Source organism: Nycticebus coucang, chromosome 16, assembly GCF_027406575.1.
Source record: "Nycticebus coucang isolate mNycCou1 chromosome 16, mNycCou1.pri, whole genome shotgun sequence".
NCBI lineage: Eukaryota > Metazoa > Chordata > Mammalia > Primates > Lorisidae > Nycticebus > Nycticebus coucang.
In genome coordinates this window covers 12,574,172-12,595,904 of record NC_069795.1, presented here as the reverse complement: position 1 = coordinate 12,595,904, position 21,733 = coordinate 12,574,172, and the positions used below count along the sequence as shown (strand labels likewise).

The 21,733-nt window shown below is 40.8% G+C and overlaps 1 pseudogene; it reads right to left on the bottom strand.

The window, feature by feature from the left end:
• Window positions 1–1,365: 1,365 nt before the first annotated feature.
• Window positions 1,366–1,482, bottom strand: LOC128568268 (uncharacterized; annotated as a pseudogene).
• Window positions 1,483–21,733: the final 20,251 nt, after the last annotated feature.

Below are 21,733 nucleotides of genomic sequence, written 5' to 3'. Positions count from 1 at the left end.
AGCCCATCTGGCAGTTGGCTGTGACCCTGTGACTACATTCTAGCTAACGGGACATAGGCTGACATAGTGTGGCAACTTTCAGGAAGTGTCCTTAAAGAAAGAAAGCATGCCTTCACTCCTGTCCTTTTCTCTTTCCTCATGGCTGGAATGCCGTCTTGTTGTTTGAAGTGCTAGCAGCCATCCTGGGACAATGGGATGACGTTGGAGACATTTCAGACAGAGTATTGAGGGGGAAGAGTCCCTGGCTCTGTGGAGCACCACCGCTCTGGACCGTCTGTCCCTCAACCCCTTCAATACCCCATCTTGTTCACTCGCTTGTTATTTTTCATATTTTCTGTTACAGCTCAGCTTCTCATTAGCATAGTGCACCGTTTGCATCTAGCTTCTGCCCTCTGGAGAAGCCAAGATCTGCTGCACCATCTTGGGCTGGGGTGACATTCTTGAAAGAGCTGAACTTGGCAAAGAGCAGAGCAGGAGGGGAAGGGAGTGGGAAAGAAGGAAAGTAGAGATGACACAGGCTGAGAGCCAAACGAAGGCTGAACACATGCTCCCCCTTCTTTGGGAGGCTTGCCTGGGGTTGGCCTAGAGCACAGCCAGTCTCCTTATCCAGCTTCTCCGTATCTGTCTGCACCCATATCCTCAGCATCGGCACAGGTGGAGATGTCTCTACACCTGACTGGCTCAGCAGCCTTGGCTACTTCAGCCCTTAAGAGCAACAGGCACTACTAGGAGATCTATCTGGCTGTGGCTCTTGTGAATGGTTGATCTTGTGGGTAAAGATGACTAAGATGGCTGAGACCTTGTGCTGGGTACAATCAATTGTGACAATTCACAGCTAACTACAAGTTCAAATATGGAAAATAAAACCTGTTGTCCTAAACCTCAGCAAAATGTAATATAGGGAGACCTTAGGTTTTTTTTCTTTCTTATTTCTTGTTTCCTTCCTTCCCTCCTTCCATCCTTCCTCCCATTTTCTTCCTTCCTTCTTCCCTCCCTCCCTTTCTTTCTTTCCTAAAATAGAACACAATTGTCCTGAGTCCTAAACAATCTTTTCATTCCTTTCATTTCATCCTCAGAATCAGAAAGGTCTGACTGGGTTTTGGTCCTGAAAGTGATGCCTAAAGCTTTTCAGAGAAGTGACTCAAAGCACTGCTCTGACCTGCGTCACATGCCACTGAATGTTCCCAGTACATGTGTCCAACTGCTCCCAAATGCCTCTTCAAAGTGGTTCTTGGCCTCAGCAAGCTACTTCTCAAAGGCCTTTTTCTGGTTAATGTTGCACGTAAGGCTTCCCGCTGCCCTGGGGAAACACGCCAATCTAAGTGGAGGCCTCTGGCTGTCCCTGAGAAATGGCAGGCTCAGTGGAACTGTCTTTTTCCCAAACATTGTAGATCAGTGACAATGGGCAAACCCAATGATTGCCAATGAGAACTGTTTGCGCTGGGCTCTATTTTGAGCACAGCAGCTCTGATAAGGGCCCCTTGGACAGTGTATCTTTAACACTTCATGACCTTCAGTTTGGCTTTGTCCCCAAATCCCTGAGGTTTTAGTGTCCCCTGGTGAGGCTCAGATATCCTGCTGTCTTTTTGGCAATACTTCTCTCTGATTGTACCCTTTGCTCACACCAACCCCTTTCTGGATCTCTCCCTTCTTCCCTCTCTAACACATTGTCCCAAATTCTTTTCTTAAGTCTCATTCCAATGGGGGCTCAGGAGCTTACCTGAAGGGGTGTTTTTTACACTTGTTTAAATACCAGAGAGGCTGTGTGGTTTTCTGAAGGACACAGAACAAACAAATGCTCCGAAGAGAACAAACCAGTGGTGGGGTCCGTCCACAACCCCCGTTGGTATGTGACTGTTTTAAACAGAAGTAACCCTCCATCCAGAGGAATAATTAAGTGGACTACTAGACTACGAGATGTTCATACAGAGAAGCAAGACCAGAGTGAGGCGAATCCATAGAAACTGACCCGAATGGCGAGTTTTAAGAGAAAAGAGAAAGTTCGTAATCTAATATCTATAATGTCATCTGATTTTCATTAAAAGCAGAAAAAAAGCCTAAGTGTCAGAGAGAAATGACATGATTTTTAAATTAATGCTGTTTTCCTCTGAGGACTGGAATTGGAAGGCTGTGGGGGGTGGAGTAGCCTTAAAATAGTTACTTTAATTGATTGGTATAACTTTACCAATTAAAACTAATTTGGTGTTTTGGGGGGGAGGGATTGAAAATAAACATAGTAGAACCTAAAAAGAAGAAAATGCTGTTCTTTGCTGAGTGATGACAGCTAAGGCAACAATCATTTCTAATGGGTTGAAATGCTGTATTTGTTTCTAGGGCTGTAACAAAGTGTCACAGACTAGGAGGCTCAAATAACAGAAATTTGTTCTCTCACAGTTCTGGAGGCCAGAGGTCTGAAATCAGTGTTGGCAGGTGGGCTCCTTCAGAAGCCTTGAGGGAGAGTCTGTTCCAGGTGTCTCTCCCAGCTTCTTGGCACACCCTTGTCATTTCTTGGCTTCCAAAGGCATCACTCCATCCTTCACCTTTGTAAAGCATTCTCCCTATCAGCTCGCATTGATTTCCCTCTGTCCACGTGTGCTTCTGAGTCCACATTTTCCTTTTGTATAAGCATCAGTAATATATGTATTACAACCCACCCTAGCGAAGCCATTTTCTAAATAGGATGACATTATGTGGTCCCAGGGGTTAGGATTTCAACACATTGTTAGGTAGTTAGCTGGATGTGAGCATGGTGGATGATGGAGCAATCCAAATAATTTGGATTGTTGTGGGTGAGGCTGACCTGGGCGATTATGGGAATGAGGCTGATTAAGACCCTGTAGGTGGGTTGTTTTGGGAAACAGTTAATTAAGATCCTGGGAGACTTCTAAGAAGCAGCAGCTTATATTCTTCAAAGTTGAGTATAAAATCCCGAACTCTGCTCTCCATGTGGCCCACAGTCACTAGGATGGGGTCCGGTGTGCTGTGCAGGTCATTTATAAAAGTTTTTCTTGCTGAGACTTCACTCGCTCTTTTCAATTGTTTTGGTGGCTACCTTGAGCCACTGCACCACTCCAACAATATCCTTCTTTGCAGCACACAATTCAACCAAGTAGCAGAGTGAGTTGTTAACAAAACCTGCTGGGCAAGCACTGGATGGCCACTGGAATTTTGGTAGGAAAATCTGAGGTATCTATGGGGGTAGTCTGTCCTCCCCTCCCATCCCTGCCTTGTCCAAGATGCATGGCCCTAAATTACCTCTCCTGGAGGCCATGTTCTCCATGTAACACAGGACAAGAGCAGGCCTCAAAGCTCCATTGACATTCAGTAATTCACACTCCCCACCTTTGCAGAAACAGTGCTGAAGGATGGCTTTTAGAAAAGTACCATCTTAAAGCACATCAAGTATGTTTAGTAGGCAATGTTCCAGAAACCAGTCCAGCAAAAACCTAAGCTAGAGTGTCATGAACAGCTTCTTATAAATGCATCATGTTGTTAATCCCAGTTTTAATTTCTAGCCTTATTAAAGACTTAGGGCTTTATCTCCATTTCTTTCCCCTGGAAAACCAGATGCACATAATGATCTTTATTTTTATCATTTTCCCAGTGGTCCCAGTGTCTATGCTGCTTAATCTTTTTTATTTCCACGTGGATTAATGAAGGCTGTGTGGCTCTGTCTTTGCCCCCTGGTGAGTCACAGGGACAAGCATCTGTAAACTTTGGCACCATTTCTCCAAGCTAGATTTTTGCTGTTGTAGACAAATGCTGCGGTGGAGGGGGTAAATATCGACACCAGCTTTGCTGAAGCAGGACGGCACTGAATCCAGCATAACCCATTGAGTGGCTCCCACAACTGTGTTTGCACCCACAGAATGAATCTGGAAGCCTGTAGCAAATACAAGCACCACAAATAACACGGAACAACAGGAGCTGTCGTAGGAGAAGAGTCTTAGAACCAAAAATGACCTTGGAGATCATTTAATTCAGCCTGCCTTAGACAAAACAGAACAGAACAGAACAGAACAAAACACCAGAGAGGCTACATGGTGTTCTTAAGGACACAGAACAAACTAATGGCAGAGAAGCTCTGGTCTCAGGAATGCCCACTTACTGTAGTCTCATACTTGCAACCAAAGGTGTAATACTTGTTCGTTACCTGCTTACAAAGCTTGTACAAAGTCAGAGGCCTAAAATTTCCCACATTGGCCACAGGCATGGTCTTATGCTGTGGAGAGCAGCAACCTTGAGGAAAAAAAATGTATACGCATTTTTTTTTTTTAAAGTATATTTTTTATTTCACCAATTTTTTTTTTCTTTTTTTTTTTTTTATTGTTGGGGATTCATTGAGGGTACAATAAGCCAGGTTACACTGATTGCTATTGTTGGGTAAAGTCCCTCTTGCAATCATGTCTTGCCCCCATAAAGTGTGACACACACCAAGGCCCCACCCACCCATTTTAAGACAGAAAAAAACTACATTAAAATTGTCATACTTAATGCATACTGATATGAATACAAGCCACGCTGAGTGCCTCTCCTAATGGCAGAAGTCAAACATGACTTGAGTATTACAAATTTTATACTGTTGTTTCCTTTCTTAAAATGTGTCTACATTTTTTTGCACCCTTGGTATACACTTTCAGAGGGGTGCCCAACATCAATGTTATTTTTCTGCCCCTCCAGAAAAATCTATTTGAGGACATTCCAAAAAGTATAAATAATACTTAACCTATTTTTTTGCAGTGGACTTTGAGCATTTGAACAGGGAAGTAGCAAAGGAATTACTTTTAAAATACACCGTTATGGGTCTGTGAAGCTAGGGAATGATGCCCCCTGATCATATCTATGTACACAGCTATGATTTAATAAAAAATAAAATAAAATGCACCGTTATGTCCACATCTTGGCAACTGTGAATTGAGCGGAACCAGTAGATGAACAACTACATGGCCATTCAAGTAGAGAGGAAGGAAGAGGAGAAAGGGGGTTTGGCCTGCTCTCACCTAATGGGCACAGGGTAGGGGTATATGGCGTACTTCCTAGGTGAAGGGCTCAACGTGGACTTAACCTAAGAAATGCAAACGGTGCAATCTAGTTGTTTGTATCTTTATATCAAAAATTTTAAAAATACACCATTATTAAGGGGTAGAGTATATTCACACTTTTGGAAGGAAAAAAAATGAGAATTTTTTTTTTTTTAATTCAATGTGCTTAACGTTGTTAGCCATCAGGGAAATGAAAATCAAAGCCACAGTGAAATACTACCTGACGCCCACTATGACGGCTGAAATAAAAAAGGCAGATTAATATCAAGTTGATGAGATGTGGATAAATTATAACCCTCATCTATCACTGGTGGGAATGAAAAATGATGCAGATGCTTTGGAAAACACTGAGAGTTCCTAAAGGGCTAAACAGAGTTACCATAGGACTCAGCAATTCCGCTGCCAGGTATACACCCAAGGGAAGAGAACGCATGTCCACACAGAAGCTGGTACATGAAGGTTCACAGCAGCATCATTTATAATAGTCAGGGCTTTTAGGGATCCCTGGAATCGGTGATGATTCAGTCCTTCGACACTTATGAAATCCAGTCTTGATGACAATTTACATGAAGTTGTCCATTTATTTGTAAAGCTTTTGCAGATAAATTTTCTTGATGTACTATGCAATGATACTTCATCAAATGTGAGTTTGGGGCAACAGTTGCAACGTCTTCTATTAATTTTACAAGCCCCTCTCTTTTACCTACCGTCCCAAGGGCACCATCGGTAACTATACCAGATGTGTTGACAATGGACAAAGAAAATTGCTTTAACATATTTTTACTGCTTTGTGTACATCTCTTGATTACTTGCATCTTTTAATGGCACTAAAGAAGTCATTTCTTTTTCTTCTTTTTTTTGGAGACAGAGTCTTATCTTGTCACCTTTGGTAGAGTGCTGTGGCATTGTAGCTCAGAGCCATCTGCCTCAGCCTCCCAGAGCACTAGGATTACAGGTGTGACCCACTACACCTGGCAAGAAGCCATTTCTTCAGTGACGTTATATTTGTCATCAATACCTCTAATAAAAATGGCAAGTTGAGTTGTATTTATAGCATCAGTGCTGTCATCCATCACCAAAGCATAAAATTTAAAATTAGCAGCTTTACTCTCCAGACTTCTTTCCATAGATTTTCCAATTTCTTCAATTCACCTGCTTATAGTCTGGTGAGACAAACTAATTTTAGAAATATCTCCCCTTTTTCCAGGACAATTATATCTGCCATGCTTTCCATACATTGCTTAATAAACTCACCTTTAGTAAATGGTTTTGATTTTTTCATTATTGAACAAGCTGCCATATAACTAGCTTCTACAATGGAATTGTCTGAGTGGGACTTTTTTTAACTCCTTTTTTTTTTTTTAATTTATTGGGATTCATTGAGGGTATAAAGAATTAGGTTACACTGATTGCATTTATTAAATAAAGCCCTTCTTATAATTGTATCCCACCCCCAAGAGGTGTGTCACACAGTGTAACCCCCTCACCCGCTGCCTCCCCCTCTCCTCACTTGCACATTCCCCAGCCCCCTTTTCATTAGTTCATCAACTGCCTTCATATTACAATAGAGTACATTGGATTTTTGCTTCTCCATTCTTGCGATGCTTTACTAAGAAGGTGTTCCACCTCCATCCAGGTTAATAAAAAAGATGTAAAGTCTCCATCTTTTTTAGTGGCTGAATATACCATAGCGTGTTAATCCATTCCTGGGTTGGCGGGCATTTAGGCTGTTTCCACATTTTGGCAATTGTAAATTGAGCTGTGATTAACAGTTTAGTGCAAGTGTCCTTATGGTAAAAGGATTTTTTTTTCTTTTGGGTAGATGCCTAGTAATGGGATTGTAGGATCAAATGGGAGGTCTAATTTGAATTCTTGAAAAATTCTCCATACCTCCTTCCAAAAAGGTTGCATTAGTTTGCAGTCCCACCAGCAGTGTAAAAAGTGTTCCCTTCTCTCCACATCCACACCAGCATCTGCAGCTTTGAGACTTTGTGATGTGGGCCATTCTCACTGGGGCTAGGTGATATCTCAGGGTAGTTTTGATTTGCATTTCTCTGATGATTAGGGGCGATCAGCATTTTTGCATGTTTTTGTTAGCTGTTCATTTGTCTTGTTTACAGAAGGTTCTATTCATGTCTCTTGCCCAGTGATATATGGAATTGTTGGGTCTTTTCTTGTTGATTAATTTGAGTTCTCTATAGATCCTAGTTACCAAGTTTTTGTCCGATTCACAATATGCAAATATCTTTGCCCATTCTGAAGGTTGTCTATTTGCTTTGGTTGTTGTCTCCTTAGCTGTACAGAAGCTTTTCAGTTTAATGAAGTCCCATTTGTTTATTTTTGTTGTTGCAGTTGCCACAAAAGTCTTCTCCATAAAATCTTTCCCTAGGCCTACATTTTCAAGTGTTTTCCCCACACTTTCTTTGAGGATTTTTGTTTCATGCCTTAGATTTAAATCTTTTATCCATCTTGAATCAATTTTTATAAGTGGTGAGAGGTGTGGGTCTAGTTTCAGCCTTTCACATGTGGATATCCAGTTCTCCCAACGCCATTTGTTGAGTAGGGATTCTTTCCCCTAGTGTATGTTCTTGTTTGGTTTATTGAAATCAGGTGGCTATAAGAGGTTAGTTTCATCTCATGGTTTTCTATTCGGTTCCAAATGTCAATGTCTCAATTTTTGTACCAATACTATGTTGTTTTGATCACTATAATCTTGTAGCATACCTGACAGTCTGATAGCTCTGGCTTTGTTTTTATTACTAAGAATTGCCTTGGATATACAGGGTTTCTTCTGGTTCGATACAAAATGAAGCATTATTTTTTCCAATTCTTGAAAAGTATGATGATGGTATTTTACTAGGGATTGCATTAAATCTGTAGATTGCTTTGGGAAGTATAGACATTTTCACAATGATGATTCTTCCCAGCCATGAGCATGGTATGTTCTTCCATTTGTTAATATCTTCTGCTGTTTCAGGGGGGTTTCATAATTTTCTTTGTAGAGGTCCTACACCTCTTTTGTTAGGTATATTTCTAGGTATTCATTTTTTTTTAAGCTACTGTGAAGGGAATTGTGTCCTTGATTAGCTTCTCATCTTGGCTGTTATTGAAATATACAAGGCTAATGATTTGTGGACATTGATTTTATATCCTGAGACATTGCTATATATATATATATTTTATATATATTTTTTATCAAATCATAAACACACAGGTCATGTATACATTAATGCATTTATAAGGTACAATGTGCTGATTTCATATAGAAATAGGAACACTTACATCACACTGGTTAATATATACCTCACCTCATTTACTTAATTATTGTGTTAAGACATTTATACTCTATTCTTAATAGATCTGACATGTACCCTTGCATTATGCACCGTAGGTGTGATCCCACCATTCACCCTCCCTTGATCTGACTTCCCCTCTCTCCTCCCCTTCCCCCTCCTCCCTCCTTCATCCTGAGCCATAGTTGTGATCTATTCTTCATATGAAAGTGTGAGTGATTGTAAATTGGTTTCATAATAGTACTGAGTACATCGGATATTTTTCTTCCACTCTTGAGATACTTTACTAAGTAGGATATGTTCCAGCTCCATCCATGTAAACATAAAAGAGGTAAAGTCTCCATCTTTTTTAAGGCTGCATAATATTCCATGGTATACATATACCAAAATTAATTAATCCATTCATGGGTCGATGGGCACTTGGGCTTCTTCCATGACTTGGATATTATGAATTGAGCTGCAATGAACAATCTGGTGCAAATATCTTTGTTATAAAGTGATTTTTGGTCTTTTTGATACACACCCAGAAGAGAAATTGCAGGATCTAACAGCAGGTCTACTTTTAGATCCCTGAGTATTATCCATACTTTTTTCCAAAAGGGACATATTAGTTTGCATTCCCACCAGCAGTGCAGAAGTGTTCCCTTTTCTCCACATCCACGCCAACATCTGTAGTTTTGGTATTTTGTTATGTGAGCCACTCTTACTGGAGTTAGATGATATCTCAAAGTAGTTTTGATTTGCATTTCTCTGATGATTAAAGATGATGAGCATTTTTTTCATGTGTCTGTAGGCCATGCACCTATCTTTTTCAGAGAAGCTTCTGTTCAAATCCCTTGCCCACAATGAAATGGGATTACTTGTTATTTTCTTATTAATGAGTTTGAGTTCTCTGTGGATTCTGGTTATCAAACCTTTGTCAGAAGCATAACCTGCCAATATCTTCTCCCATTCTGAGGGCTGTCTGTTTGCTTTACTTACTGTGTTCTTGGCTGTGCAGAAGTTTTTGGTTTGATCAGGTCCCAGTAATGTATTTTTGGTGTTGCTTCAATTGCCCGGGTGGGGGCGGGGAGTCCTCCTCATAAAGTATTCTCCCCAGCCAATTTCTTCAAGTGTTTCTTCTTCACTCTCTCCAAGAATCTTCATAGTTTCATGTCTTAAGTTTAAATCTTTTATCCAGTGAGAGTCAATTTTTGTGAATGGTGAAAGGTGTGGGTCTAGCTCCAGTCTTCTACAAGTCACCAGCCAATTCTCTCAGCACCATTTGTTAAATAGGGAATCTTTCCCCCAATTTATATTTTTGATGGGCTTATCAAAGATCAAATGACAATAAGTGTCTGAGTTCTCTTGGTTCTCAATTCTGTTCCATACATCTACCTCTCTATTTTTATGCCAATACCATGCTGTTTTGACCACTATAGATTTATAGTATAGTTTGAAGTCTGGTAGCATGATTCCTCCTGATTTGTTTTTATTTCTGAGTAATGTCTTGGCTATTCGAGTTTTTTTCTGGTTCCATATAAAACGAAGTACTATTTTCCCCAGATCTTTAAAGTGTAACAGTGGTGCTTTGATAGAGATTGCATTAAAATTGTACATTTCCTTGGGTAATATGGACATTTTAACAATGTTGATTCTTCCCAGCCATGAGCATGGTATGTTTTTCCATTTGTTAACACCTTCAGCAATTTCTTTTCTCAGAGTTTCATAATTCTCTTTATAGAGATCTTTCACGTCCTTTGTTAGGTAAATTCCCAAATATTTCATCTTCTTTGGCACAACTGTAAAGGGAATAGAATCCTTGACTATTTTTTTGGCTTGACTATTATTGGTATATAGAAAAGCTACTGATTTGTGAGTATTGATTTTGTATCTTGAGATGCTACTGTATTCCTTGATCACTTCTAAGAGTTTTGTAGTTGAGTCCCTGGGGGTTTCCAGGTATAAAATCATATCATCTGCTAAGAGTGAAAGTTTGATCTCCTCTGATCCTATTTGTATACCCTTGATTGCCTTCTCTTGCCTGATTGTGATGGCTAAGACTTACATTACAATGTTAAAAAGTAGTGGAGACAATGGGCAACCTTGCCTGGTTCCTGATCTGAGTGGAAATGTTTTCAATTTTACTCCACTCAATATGATATTGGTTGTGGTGGCCTCTATCAATTTAAGAAAAGTCCTTTCTATACCTGTTTTCTTAAGTGTTCTGATCAGGAAAGAATGCTGGATATTATCAAAAGTTTTTTCTGCATCAATTGAGAGAATCATATGATGTTTGTTTTTTATTTTGTTTATGTGATGTATTATATTTATAGATTTATGTATATTGAACCAATCTTGAGACCCTTGGATAAAACCCACTTGGTCATGGTGTATAATTTGTTTGATGTGTTGCTGGATTCTGTTTGCTAGGATCTTATTGAATATTTTTGCATCTATGTTCATTAAAAATATTTGTCTATAGTTTTCCTTTTTTGTTGGGTATTTTCCTGGTTTGGGGATCAGGCTAATATTTGCTTCATAGAATGTATTGGGAAGTATTCCTTCTTTTTCAATGTTTTAGAAAAGGTTAAGTAATGTAGGTAGTAGTTCCTCTTTAAAGGTTTGATAGAATTCTAATGTGAAGCCCCCTCAAACTTTTATTTTGGGGAGATTTTGTATAGTTGATTCTATTTCAGTACTTGATATAGGTCTGTTCAGCATTTCCAATTGTTTCTGATTAAATCTAGGAAGTTGGCATGCTTCCAAATATTGGTCGACTTCTTTCAGGTCTTCCTGTTTCTGAGAATAAATTTTATTGTAGTATTCATTAAGGATTCTTTGAATTTCTGAGGTGTCTGTTGTTATTTCACCTTTGTCATTCTGATTGATGATATTAGGGACTTAAATTTTCTATTTTTGGCTAGGTTGGCCAAATGTTTATCAATTTTGTTGAATTTTTCAAAAAAGCCAACTTTTTGATTCATTTATCTTTTGAATAATTCTTTTATTTTCAATTTCATTTACTTCTGCTCTAATTTTAGTTATTTCTTTTCTTCTGCTGGGTTTAGGGTTGGAATATTCTTCCTTTTCCAGTTGCTTAAGATGTTCCTCTTTTTCCATTCTCTTGAGGAACCCTTGCAATGCTATAAATGTCCCTCTGAGGCCTACCTTTGCAGTATCCCACAGGTTCTGATAATTCATGTCTTCATTTATTGTTTTGTTCCAAAAATTTGACAATTTACTTCTTAATCTCATCTATGACCCAACTATCTTTCAGTATAAGGTTATTTAGTTTCTATGTCTTTGTATGAATATGCAGATACCTGTTATTGGTGAGTTCAACTTTTATTGCATGATGATCCGAGAAAATACAAGGAATAATTTCTTTTTATTTTTAATTTTAATTTTTTTTTTTTTTTGTAGAGACAGAGTCTCACTTTACCGCCTTCAGTAGAGTGCCATGATGTCACAGGACTCACAGCAACCTCTAGCTCTTGGGCTTCCGCGATTCTCCTGCCTCAGCCTCCCGAGCAGCTGGGATTACAGGCACCTGCCACAACGCCCGGCTATTTTTTGGTTGCAGTTCAGCCGGGCTGGGTTTGAACCCGCCACCCTCGGTGTATGGGGCCAGTGCCCTACTCACTGAGCCACAGGCGCCACCCAGGAATAATTTCTATACTTTTGAATTTGCTGAGGTTAGCCGTGTGACCTAAGATGTAATCAATTTTGTAGGATGTTTCATATGCTGATGAGGAGAGTGTGTATTCACTTTTGTTAGGATAAAATGTTCTGTAGATGTCTGTTAAATACAATTGTGGAATGGTTAAGTTTAAGTCTAAAATTTCTTTGCTTAGTTTCTTTTTGTCGGATCTATCCAACACTGCCAAAGGAGTGTTAAAATTTCTGACTATTAAGGTACTGGAGGAAATCAAGTTGCTCATGTCCGTTAGAGTCTCTCTTATAAATTGAGCCACATTCTGGTTGGGTGCATAAATGTTAATAATTAAAATCTCATCATGTTGAGTTTTACCCTTAACAAATATGAGGTGACCATCCTTATCTTTCCTTACTTTTGTTGGTTTAAAGCCTATTGCATCTGTGAACAAAATTGCAACACCTTCTTTTTTCTGATTTCCATTTGCCTGAATTATAGATGACCATCCCTTTACCCTAAGTCTATATTTATCTTTTAAGGTAAGATGAGATTCTTGTATGTAGTAGATATCTGGCCTGAATTTTTGTATCTAGTCAGCCAACTTGTGCCTCTTTAGATGACAATTTAAGCCATTCACATTAATTGAGATTATTCATAAGCCTGGTAGTAATTTGGGTATTGAGTTTTTCGAAAGTCCAGTGGAATTTTTAATCCTTTCACCACTGTGGAATTTGGAATTTAATCAAAACTTTCTGATTGAGTTTACTTTGGTGATAGAGCATTGTGCTGGTCATTGTGGAGGATAGGTTTGAGAATATCCTGGAGAGCTGGTTTAGTTATGGTAAATTTCTTCAACATGTGAATGTCATTAAAGTATTTAATTTATCCATCATAAATGAAACTGTTTAATTTAGCTGGATACAGGATCCTGGGTTGAAAGTTATTTTGTTTTAGGAGATTAAAGGTCAATGACCATCCTCTTCTAGCTTTCAGCAGAGAGATCTGCAGTCATTCTAATATTCTTTCCCTTGTAGGTTATGGTTTTCTTATGTCTGGCTGCTTGCAGAATATTCTCCTTCATATTAACTTTGGTGAAGTTAATTATAATGTGTCTGGGTGATGTTTTATTTGGATTGAGTTGTGCCATGGTTCTGAAACTGCCTGCTATCTGAATTTCAGAATCTATTGCCATGTTTGGGAAGTTCTCTGCAGTAGCTTCCTCATGGTCCTTGGAGGAGTTCCTCTGCTTTGGTTTTTCATATAGCCTGAATTTTTCTATTGGTTCCTCCTCATGTGTTCTTTCTTCATGTTCACCTCCTTGTTCTCCGTTTTCCTTCTCTCTACCTTCTTTCCTTCAAATTACTTTGTCTCACTTAGGGGTCTTGAAGTGGCCTCAGCCTGAGCAAAGCCAAACTCATCCTTTTGGTCAAATAAATAGAAGTCCTCGCTCTTGATGAAAATATGTTGCACTATGTCACCAGGACACCAGGTGGCACTGTAGGGTTTTTTAAGGAGACAGCACAGCTGGCAACCTCTATGGTCTCTACTCCAAACTTAGTTGCCTTTGGTGATCACCTGATTGTTTCCTCAGCATTCAGACCCTGCTGGGTTGGGACCTTAATGCTCACAAGGATCCTTCAGAGGCAGGTCTCTGAAGTGCCCACTGACTCTAGTTCCTGTGGGGTGCAGGAGTCCCTCAGCCTGTTCCAAGAGTGGAGTTCTGGTCCTGGCAGGTGGAATTAAGATGGCTGTGCTTTAGGTCCCCGCTAAGACCTCTCACGAACTTCCCACAGCGGCTGTCCCCTGGCTGTGAGACCTTCTCAGTATGGCTGTCTTGGCAGCCACCAAACCTTTGGCAAATCCACTCCAACTGGCATTCAAATTTGGTTACTGTATACTGTTCAAGTCCACCCACTCTTCCAAGCTTTCCACTCAACTCACAGCTTCCCCCAACAACTGAAAACTCCAGAAGGGCTTCCTCCCATCCTGGGGGGTCCAGGTGATCCTACCAGTGGCAATCACTTGGCTAATTTATCATATTTCCACCACTCCAAATCATACACTACATCAAGTTCACCACCTCCTCGCTGTGCTCTCTGAGCTATAACTCTGGGTAAGGTCCCTGTGCAAGGTATGGCTGGGTTCTCTCTTTATCCCCAGTTGTTCTAGGAGAGCTCGGCTGAATGATCCTTCTGGTCAAACATCTTACTCCACCTCCTAGAAATGAGAATGTTCTAAGAGAGCTTTGTTCTGGCTATTCATGGTGCACTGGTGATAATTAAAAGTATGGAGAATTTAGGTGATTCCCCCACCTCTCTTATTCCCTGAGCTAGTTGAGCGTGTTCCTGTGGTCCAGTAGGCAGTACAGAGTTTCCAGGAGAAAGAAGGTGCTTCGCTGTGTGCAGAGTGGATAGTATCTACAGGAAATTTATGTAAAGACAAAAAGGGTGTGGTGATACAGAAGTTAGGATTTTACAAATAAGGGTATAATTGAACTCTTGGATTTGAGCAGTCCTTCTGTCTCAGCCTTCCCAGTAGCTGGGACTACAAGTGTGTGCCTCTACATCAGGCTAATTTTTTAAATTTTTTGGTAGATGGGGTCTCACCATATTGCCCAGGCTGCTGTCAAACCCTTGGCCTCAAGCAACCATTCTTCTAGGCCTCCCAAGGGGCTGAGATTATAGGTGTGAGCCACTATGCCCAGCCTTGGATGAGTCACCACATGTGAGGTCCCTGAAGTCACCAAATTTGTAGAGACAGAAAGCAGAGTATTGTTTACCAGGGACTGAGGGGAGGAGGGAGGAGTAGTTAGTGTTTAATGGGTACAGATTTCAGTTCTGCAAGATGAAAAGTTCTGGAGACAGATGGTGGAGATAGTTGCCCAGCAATGTGAATGCACTGAATACCACTGACTAGTACACTTAAATAGTCAAAATGATAATTTTTTTTTTTTTTGAGACAGAGTCTCACTATGTTGCTCTTGGTAGAGTACGTGGTGCCACAGCTCACAGTAACTCAAACTCTTGGGCTTAGGAGATCCTCTTGCCTCAGCCTCCCAAGTAGCTGGGACTACAGGTGCCCGCCACAATGCCCAGTTGTCATTGTTGGTTAGCTGGCCCAGGCCAGGTTTGAACCCACCAGCCTTGGTGTATGTGGCTGGTGTTGTAACCACTGTGCTATGGGCACTGAGCCCAAAAAGATAAATTTTATGTTGTATGTATTTCACTACCAAAATAAATAAATAAATAAATACATAAATCAGGAGCTTTGGTATCAATTGCCTTTTATTTAGCACATTGAAAAAAAAATCCAAAACGTTAGTAACACTCTCTGCTAGGCAGGCTGGCAGGAAATAGGCACTCTATACAAGGCTGGTATGAACCCTACAGAGGGCAGTGGACCAATGTCTATGAAAACCACAAGTGCGTGTGTCTTTTGGCCCAACAATCCCACCTCTGGGAACACCTCCTACAGATGAAATGAGGTTTGCCTGAGGCTGTCCACTGCAGCCCTGCTTGTCACAGTAAAGGGTTGCAAACAACTTGACTCTACTGATTTTATTAGGGGGCTGTTGGATCAAGCAGTGCACCCCCAATGGAATATTATGCAGTTGTGAAAAAGGAGTGACAAGTGCCACGTGGATGGTGGGGAATGATCTCTAGGACATGCTGTAACACAGAAAGAAGCAGAGGCAATTGCAGTGTATATGTGCTAACTCTCGTGTTAGAAAAAGAGGGAACTAGTAGGGATATGTGTTTACTTACACACATATGACAAGGCTCTGAGATTTACACAAGAAGCTTGCTTGCCTATGTATGATTATATCCGTGTATGTGGTGGGGGGTAGGAGTTGAGATGATGGGGTCAGGTACGGGAAGGGACATATAATCCCTATCTATCTATGCACATGCATACATACAACACACATATTTCACATATGCACTTGTGTGTATAACGCCAATGTGAATATATTTCCTATTCAGCAAATGCAATTAAAAAAAATAACCCTTTAGTCAGAGGTGAAATTACATGGAATTTGGAATCCTTTGCTGTAAATTACTTCTCCATGGTGTCTTGGATTTGAGCCTGGTGTCACCTGAATGGGAGGGGATTCTGCACGGAGGCTTGCAAACCCTGCACAGGGAGGCTGGAACCCGTGCGGGCTGTGCAGCTCTGGGGGCCCTTCACATCCTTCTTCTGGCCACAGGCTCTGACCCACCAGCGTGAGGCCTAAGCTAGCAATTCTGCTACCTCTTCTTCTGTTACCTAGATCTTTCATGACTGGAACTTGCCTCAAAGAAATCAACATCTGCAAAGGATGCCCTAGCTTTGGAGGACCTATAAACAGAAAGATTGCTGCCTCTTTCCATTTAAGTGTGGCTGGTATGATTTCAAAAACATAAAAGGTATTCTAACACCAAAAGTCATCTTTTGTGCCAAAAAATCTTCAATTTTCAAACATTCCTTTTTTTGGATGCTTTATGGTGATCTGGTGTAGGGGACAGACCCCGTGGTGGCCCCGTCCCCTTCTCCCGGTATGCATACCCTCATGGAATCCCTGCCCCTTGAGTGTAGGTGTGGGGCCTGCGACGTGCTTCTGGCCAACAGAACGTGGAGATGAGGGGCTGTCACTCCCCTGCTCATGTCGCATTGTCTAAGCCCTGTCTTTCTAGCAGACCTTCTCTTGCTCACTTGCTGGCCTTGCAAAAGCACGCTGCCAAGGTGTGAATTGCCTGGGACGAGTGCCTGGGATGGTGCAAGAAGAGTGAACCACAAGAGAAAACCCAACACATGGTAACGATACACAGAGAAAGAAGTAAAGGGAGCAGGGAGAAAACTGAGAGGCCTGAATCCAAGGATTAGTGTATGCTGCCAAAGCAAGCACTAAATCCAAGAATTAAAAGCAGTGTGTTTTGTTGGCTAATGCCAAACATGGATAGTCAGGCAAGGGATTTTCCCATAATCTGGGAAGTTTTGTTTTTCTTGGAAATTCAGAGAAGACTTTGCATTGAAGCATCTCAGGGATAGATAGCCTCAAATAATCAAAAGGAAAATTGCAAAGTTGTAGTCAGTCTGGTGGAATCGAAGTGCTGCTCTCTTTTTTGTCAGATAAGCATTCTGTTGGGAGACAGCAGTTCTGCTGCCAGCGGCCGCTTGATGGCTGCGTCTTGGGCACTTAAGAGTTTGATGAGTTGTCTTCTAAGGCAGTCCCTGGATGCTGAAGTATAGCGCTCTCCTGCAGAAAACACTATCATTAATTGGTTTGGGCTGTTATTTTCACCTGGACAAAAATTTTGAATTTTTAGACTATTTATATTTTTAATAGTTACCCCCATTTCCCTTTCCTTTCCTTTCCTTTCCTTTCCTCCCCCCTACCTAAAATTGGCATCTGTAAGCCCTGCTGTGTCTGGGACTCCAGGAAATCCCAGACTGGGAGGCAACTCAGAAGTTCCTTGTGGGCCAGAGAGTAGGGATGAGAATAGCACAGCAAAGGCCTCTTGTCCTGAGCATGAATCTGCCAGAGACCTAACTTACTGCTTGCTCCTCCTCAAGGTCTTTGAGGAGTGGGGAGCACAGCCTGGAACCCTGATAGCAGCTGGGTAAATCTGCTTCTCTGCCTGGACGTGACTCGTCCCTTACCCAGGCTCCCTGGTTGAAAATGTTCTTTACTAGGCAAAAGTTATGTTTGCTCAAAACTCTTGATAGCGGATCTTGGCCTGTCCCTTTCCGGTAAGAATCTTCCTCACTGATGCTTGACCCAGCTACACTGGAACTTTGCTGCTTTACCTTCCTTGGCCTTGTAACATCATGCATAGTTACTACAGGATTTAAATTCTAATTCTTCTATTTTCCAGATGTATGACCTTGGGTGGGTTACTCAACACCTATCTGCCTCAGACTTCTCATCTATAAAACTACCTCTTCTTGGCATTAGTACGAGGATTAAACGAGAAAATGAAGTATAAGGGCTAGGCATAGCACCTAGCACAAAGGTGCTCAATCAACATGCACTTAAAAAATGCCCAACCTGGCATCACTGGAAACAAGACGAATCTGGTCCCACACCCATGGCTTACATAATTCATTGGGGAAAGGGGATTAGTTCACTGTATGGCCAAGAATTGCTTTGATGAGCCAGTAATCATGTGTAAGTCGACCTTCATCTGATTGGGAATGGTGTTGATGATGCTGGGAGGAGTCCCTTGTAGGATGAGGTGTTTAATCATGTCCTACCAAATATCCATAGAGGAGGCACAGCCCTTAGGCTGGAACTTCAAGGAGAGTTAGGATGGAGAACTGGAAAGTAACAGCACAGGATAGCTACAGATTTTCAAACACTGAGATTTATTTAAATGTGTTGGCAAATTTGCTTATCAAACATTACTAACTGTCATATCTGAAATTCTGGTCACATCAGAATGAGTAACATTGAGTCCACATCCTTCACATCCTCCAGGAGCTCTTAGATCAAACCAATCTATTGGGGTTTTTTTTTTTTAGTGTTATTTGATAATTCATTGGATTTTGCTAAAATTTAAGAGAATATTTACAGATTCAAATTCAAGACTAATTGTGTAAAAGGCAGACACATAAGAAAAACTGCCGGTGAGTAGAATTTGTTGGGATACATTGAAGAGTAATTTGTCGTTTTGTTAGAGTGAGTGCAACTCAGTTACATCACACTATGTGCTGGTATCCAGGTTGCCTGGATGCTGCAACCTCCTCCCACCAGAGTCATTTACTTCACTAATCAAGCAGATTCACTGACCAGTTCTTATTTACAGTTTTCATTAATGTTTGTGTTTAGGTGGGGCAGAAAAAAAGTAGTTCTAGCCAAGGAAATATGAGCCAAAGAGATGTGTGCTCTGACCAAGCTTCAGTGATTGAGGTACTGGGCTTTGCACACTCTTTCTTCCTGTTTCACAGCAAACTTGAAGGACATGTGCTAAAAATAGTGTTGCTACGGGTTGGAGGGAGCCTGGATCCCTGAGTTACTGCTTGGAAGAGAATTTCCCAATATAAAATGGGTTGCAGCATGAACAGAGGTAAACCAGTATTGTGTTAAGTAAGCCTTTGTGGTTTGGGGAGGGGGGGGAAGTAACCGTGACTTGTGTAATTTGCCCTGACTTATAATACACCCTGTTATCATCCTCATCGGGTCATATCTGGTCTCTATTCTTACTACTACCTCTGGATTTTAGTGGGAAAAAGTCCCAAAGACAGGGAATGATTCTCTATGTGAAACTGGACATTTCTCCTTCCCAGATAGCTGAACACTGGAGAGATAGTGTTTGTTTGGAAAAGTTTTCACAAATCCTTTGTCACAAAGATTTCAGGGAAAGGTGACTATGGACTTTGTTGAAGTGACTTTTTATATACCAATTAAATAACCAGATTCAGTGATTGCAAGGCATGAAGAGAACCAACACCAGCCTGGGGTGCTCTGATCTGAGTCACTCATCAGGGCCTAATAGCTCCTTTACTAAATGCAGATACAAATGACCAGTCTTACCCTCTCCAGGCTAGATTTTCTTTCCTCAATAAAAGGTGAAAATGTCACTGGTCACTGCCTCTAAGTCCTATAAGTTTATGTCTCCATTTTATGTTCTGGTGTGGAAAAGAATCACAGCCAGAGAGAAAAAGTAATTTTTCCTGTTGCTAATAAGCTACGTATGTGCAAAAGGTTAGTTTCTGAATTTTTTTCAAAGATTCTGTGATTCAAAGTAAGGGATTTGGTAAACTATAATAGATGATTGTGAGAAATGAGAAATTAAAGGGGGTTTGGAGTCTTTCATATATTTGGAGTTTAAAAACAATTTGGTCTCTCCATCATTAAAACTAAACTTTCACCTGCTACAAATTTCCTTCTTTGTTCCAAAGGCTATTGTTTGTTTGAACAGAGTGGAAAGGAGGCTGTCAGAGGCCTTTTACACACTGCAAATGAGAGCAAAAATGAGCAGAGCCACAAGTGTTAATGAGAGAATGGCTGTTGATCAGAGGGCGGTCTTGGCCACGGGAACTTTACCTCTGATTGAAAAAGTTTTCCTGTTGGTCATCGGTGGTCATAATGAAATGAATTACTTGTAAAAAGTAAATATTGAATGATTCAGAATAAAAATGTTTTAAATAATTATCACCATACTCTGCAGATCTTGTTATAATATGAATTTTACATTTAAGTAATCACCTTGTATTTTTAATTTTTAGAGTTTCATATACATTGTTTGAAAAATATATAGAAAAATATGTGCATTTATACCAATATATAAACCTAGATTTCTTTTAAAAGGCAAATAATATCATTTCTTTACCTATTGACTCACTGAAGTAATGCTTATTAATCCATTTTCATGTATCTAATATTTCATGATGAATTTGTCAAATAGTTTTTGCATCTGATAATACCTCATTTTATCTTCAGAAGAACTCTGCAAGTAGGATTATTACCCTCACTTTATAGACAAAGAAACTGAGGCTCATACAGTGACTGATTACTGAGATAAATGGTCTAGCCAGGGAGAGGATGGGATGATGAGAAGTCTCTGAGGAGGCCAAATAAACTAAAATGAAAAGATGAGTTATTGTGAATACTACAAACTAAACAGATGAAAAATGTTACTCTCCCACTTGGAGCTGGGGACTAGATCAGTACAGGATACTGAAATGCAGAAAGGTATTTAACATAGGGGATTGATGTTTGCAAGTGTTCAATGAGCTAGAGATGCAGAAGTTTAGAGGGCATTCTCTAAACTTCAACATCACATGCATACAGAGGAGAGGAACGTTCCATCATTATCGAGAACTTTCCAGGTCACAGAGTCAGTGCTGGAGTACAGCATGAGAGGTGGCTGGTGCAATCCTCATGTCTGTTGGATCCCACCAGAAACCTCCTCCATGTCATCAGCAACTTTGCCTCACTTCAGACTTCCAAATCAGGCAAAAGGATGTTTGATTGGCAGAAGCTGAACTTCATCCAGAACCCTTGCAGGAGAGTCTGAGAAATGCAGTTTAAGACTTCTGGTTTCTGAGTACCAGAGGGGACATTACAAAGAGGGTAGTTTGAATAGTGGTAGCAAATTATTGTCCCCCACCCCCAAATTCAGTGCCTTTAAGATGGCGGTGCTTATAGCTCAGTGGGTAGGGCGCCAGCCATATACACCAAGGCCAGCGGGTTCAACCCAGCCTGGGACAGCTAAAACAACAATGACAAGTGCAACAACAACAAAATAGCTGGGCATTGTGGCAGGTGCCTGTAGTCCTAGCTACTTGGGAGGCTGAGGCAAGAGAATTGCTTGAGCCCAAGAGTTTGAGGTTGCTGTGAGCTGTGATGCTATCGTACTCTACTGAGGGTGACATAGTGAGACTCTGTCTCAAAAATAAATAAATAAATAAATAAAACAAAAAAGCCTATTATTCGGCTAATAGCCCAGGGTAACTGTGCTCCATAGTCATTCAGAAATTCAGGCTGATCGTGGCTTTGCCACCCTGAACATGTGCTTTCCAGGTCATCCTGGGGTTTGTCATCTCAGTCAGCTATAAGGGGGAGAGGGCAAGAGAGCAAGTGTGGGAAGTTTCTGGGGGAGGGCGTGGAGCAGCGCCTATCACTTCCTCTTGTATCCTACTAGGAGGAAGGCAGACTCGTGGCTGTACTTAAATGTGTGGGAGGCTGGGAAATGTTGTGTAGCTAACTAAATATGTGCATGATGTATTGACTAAAAGAACAATAAAAATATGGATTTTTTAGGACAGAAAGCAGTCTC